Source organism: Crocodylus porosus, unplaced genomic scaffold (genome assembly GCF_001723895.1).
Source record: "Crocodylus porosus isolate Cpor-Errol unplaced genomic scaffold, CroPor_comp1, whole genome shotgun sequence".
NCBI lineage: Eukaryota > Metazoa > Chordata > Crocodylia > Crocodylidae > Crocodylus > Crocodylus porosus.
Window position 1 is genome coordinate 3319501 of NW_017728923.1, and position 3441 is coordinate 3322941.

Sequence of the window (3441 nt, forward strand, 5' to 3'; positions counted from 1 at the left end):
GTACCGTGAGTTAGCGGGAACCCGGGTTCCGCAGGGGAGGTGCCCCCGGGGAAGGGACCCTGGGGGGAGAGGACCTAGGGGGAGAAGACCCTATCCCATTTGAGGGACTAAGTGGTTGGAACCCAGATAGGGTGCGTCTAATATCTGGTATAGTTGTTTCCTATTCAGTATCTATTGTTATTGTTGGTGTTATAAATAGTTGGGTGTATTAATTCTGAATAATGGGCTCTGTAAGGATGTCTTTATTAGCTAACCCACTTGTGGTATAAACTTGCTGTACTGACTGTCCTGGGATCCACCCCTCTTCTGGGCCTGAGGCCCTCCCTAGGGCTGACTTCTTCCAGCTGACAGACCTTTATATGTATATTTGTATTTACATTTGCAATTGTATCTCTCTTAAATAGTTTTATATATATATATGTTGGTAACTCAGTAAATTGTATATAGTTAAGAACTTTGGGCTGGGGATAACTCTACAGAGGAAAGTAGGATCCGCTTGAAATTCTGGCACCCCCCTCACAGCACCCACTTCCTGCCTACCTGTCCCATCCAACTGAGAACAGGGCACACCCTTGGGTGTACCCAGGCTACACTACAATAAGTGCCAACTCAAAACATGATAGTTTTCCCCTGGAAGTTACTGTCCAGCCTCCTGGATCAGGAATGTACTTTTCTGAGAGATCTCCTGTTGCAAGGCGAGATTTCCTAATAAAACACAAACAGGCTTACCATTGGGACACGACTCTCTCTATCTGATCAAGGCCAGGTTCTCATGGAAGATAAGTACCTGGCCCAGGGGTCCCTGCTGGATTTGTGCCACTGAGTATCCCATTTCCTGGGAGATGACATATGATCCATGAGACCCTGGTTGATGTTACAGTTCTCTTTTCCTTTATTCAGATTAATTATGTTTGTTTCTTAGACTTGGAGGCAACGAGAGACTGACAGGCAGCAATGGGAGCTGCAGTAGGAGAGCAGGAGAAGAGAGAACCTGCTCAGAAAGACAGGTAGGCAAAGCAGATCTGTCCTCCTTTCAATGATTACTGTAGCTGAAGACATCCAAAACCATCAGTAGCACTCAGTTCCAGACAGGCAGCATGGTGCATTCTCTAGCACTGCACTGGCAATACCCAGGCTGTTCTACTAAGCTCTGGGTTGCAGAAATTCGGCATAAAAACAGAGAACAGTACAGAGAAATTACAAATACAGGAACACTCTCAGCTGCGTCCCCCACAAGGCCAGTGTACTTGTCCTTCATGAGGGTACTGCCTAGTCATGCCTCCACCTGCCCTGTTCCACATCTCAGCAAGAAGAGAACAAAGATTAACTGGGAGCTGCCTCCTTCGTTCAGGAGGTAAGATTAGTTTCTTGTTCAGGTAAGGGAGCTCTTTGCTTAGGCTGAAATGAGAACAGGATATTTCATTTTCCTCACACAGCAAGTGATCGCTTCCTGCCCTGCCCTTTACTACAAGCATTTCTATGCAGCAAAAGGAAAGTGAGACTATAGCATGTGTTTCACACCAGTGAAGATGTACTGGAATAAACTTTAATGTGCACTAGCAAACAAAATGTAAACCCTCCAGGAACTTTGTACACATACTGTGGTCGCTAATGTGTGCTAAACCCAGACTGTCACATCTTCACCACTACTATTACTTGTGCCAGCTAGATTAGTTTAGCACAGTTTCATGGGCACATGGTATAATCACACCTTTCTGCAGTGTAGCTTTGCCCTAAAACAGGAAGAAAGCCTATCAGAGTTGCACAGAGCAAGCCTCCTCCATCTCTCTTCTGCAGCCAGGGGTGACCAAACTTTGTTAATATCTGTCCCTCATATCAAGGAATTCTCAATGTTGCTGTGTTATGCAGCTGACTTGTTTAGTGTGCCAAGTCCAGGACACCAAGCTATGGCAACAGCACCTGCTGGTGGACTTGGGCTCACACATTCCCAGTTCCTTGGAGTGCCCCATGCCCATTTGCAAAAGGAAGGGCATCAGAAGTGTCCTGATAATAGGGGACAGACATCACTTCCCCCTCTGAGGAAACTTACCCTGTACACTGTTCCCATAGGGATCAAGTGACTGTGTGGGGACAGATACTGATGGACTGGTCATGCAGAAAGCACAATTAAAGAGCAGGCAACAGTACAGGGTTGCAGGAAAAAAGCCTGAAAGTTCAATCACCCACATAAATGCAGCATGGGCAGAGGTCCTTGCCAGGTCTAGTATCTCCTGCCTCCTCGGGTAAAATCTTATTCCTCCATCTACAAGTCAAAAATGCATGGAAAAATATTGTCTGCTTCATTTTACCCTCAGAGACTGAAGTCAAATCTGATATTCCAAGAACTGATGGTACATCCTGATGTATTCTGCTTTCTCCTAGGTCTCAGCCCTACAGTGTACAGTCATCCATGAGTATGCCACTCCCAGAATCATACTACTCCATCAAGTGAGCTCCTTTCTCATGAGGAGGCATGTTGCTCAGCTACCATTTTCTTCTTTTAACTGGAAGTGAGTAATAGCAGCATTCTGCTTCCTGGGAGGTGGCACTATTACCCAACCAAGACTTCATTGGGTCCCCTGCATCTGCAACATCCAGAATGGGGAGAATTTGGAAGTTGACTGAAAATCACAACCAACTGGAAATATTTTCTGCAGCTCCTCAGCTGTGTTGCTCATCTCCGATTACCTCCTTTCTACAAGGTGACATTTGGAGCAGTTTATCCCCTGCAGATCCTCCCAGGATTTGTGTCCCTCTGTACTGCCTGTTTCCTGGCAAGTGGGGCTTTGTGTAAAGGCTTTATCAATTCTCCTCACGCATCCTGTCTCCTATTCCTCTTTTAGAAGGAGAGACAGCAGTGGCGGCTGCAGAAACCTCTGAGGAGGAGGGAGGAGCAGCAGAGAGTAGCCGGTATGTAAAAGAAGTGAATCACAGTTTATTAATATGATCATCATTGTCTGAAATTGCTGCCTGAGAGCTAGAGACAACTTAAGTCAGAGCTGCACAAAACAGTCCCCCAGTGATGCACCCTCAGGTGCTGGGAAATGAAGCTTTTTGGCTTCAAGCAGAAAAGGGAGGATGCAGGAATCCAGGCTATTTAGAAATGCTCCTGTCCCTGACACCGTTCTCTTCTGTAATGTTCCTATAGCCAAAATCTGCCACATGATCTTCTCTCCACTTCAGATGCTAAGCAGAAAGGGAAATGGGGCATGGAGGAGAAGCTCCCAGAATCTGAATTATTTCCTGCTATTAACCCTCATATGCTGGAACCTTTAAAATATCCTTATGGAAATATGTGTTGCACCTGGAATACCCTTGGGAGCAGGGTTGAGTGGCTGCTGCCACCTTTTTAGATTTGTTTAGGGTTTGGGAGTATCTGAGACTCCCAGTCTCCTCCCTGAGAGACTTGCCAAGGGTTTAACCTGAACCTGCTCCAGGGCC

General features: G+C 46.2%; 1 long non-coding RNA gene across 1 annotated transcript; it reads left to right on the top strand.

Annotated features, from left to right (window-relative positions):
- The first annotated feature begins 530 nt into the window (after positions 1 to 530).
- LOC109313408 lies at positions 531 to 2963 on the top strand. The gene is made up of 2 exons (XR_002102040.1): positions 531 to 1007; positions 2383 to 2963. It is a non-coding gene; the product is annotated as an uncharacterized LOC109313408 (long non-coding RNA).
- The last annotated feature ends 478 nt before the right edge of the window (positions 2964 to 3441 follow it).